Here is a 658-nt window from a genome sequence, read left to right on the forward strand (position 1 = left end):
ATATATACATCATTAGCGTACAACTGTTTCTGCTATTAGATGAAAGGTACTCAGAGTCGGTGGCTTGTGCATCACTTCACATCTTCGCCGGAATGAAGTGCAAGTTTATGTGGGAAGGTATTTGCATATATACAAAATATATAGGAAAGATCACCATCGAAACAGCTGTAAAAAATGAAGTTCTGTGTATAGTTTCTTGTTCCTTTGTCATTTATTTGATTTCATCGATACACACACATCATGGCTGGAATACCCTGTCGAAGACGGCGTATGAAAGTGTCCAGCTTTTTCTGAACGACCTGTACAAAAGATTTGTTTGTATTGATCAAATGTTTGTGTTGTACATTAATTTACTCCCTCCATCAAATCGACGTGTGTACCATACGTCAGTCATCTCGAGATGATTGCGGAGCTACGTGGGATGAAGTGTCCAGGAATTCAAACCACAATTTCAAGATCGTGGGTGCAACACCCTAACCACTAGGCCATGCGCACTTATACACACCCACACAAACATACGCACGCCCGCATGCACACACATACGCACACGCACACGCACGCACGCACGCACGGACACACACACACATACACACACTTCCAGTATAGTCAACTGAGGCAGTACTTAATTAAAATAGCCATGAATGTGCACGTTCTGAGG

This window comes from Octopus bimaculoides, chromosome 5, assembly GCF_001194135.2.
Source record: "Octopus bimaculoides isolate UCB-OBI-ISO-001 chromosome 5, ASM119413v2, whole genome shotgun sequence".
Taxonomy (NCBI): Eukaryota; Metazoa; Mollusca; class Cephalopoda; order Octopoda; family Octopodidae; genus Octopus; species Octopus bimaculoides.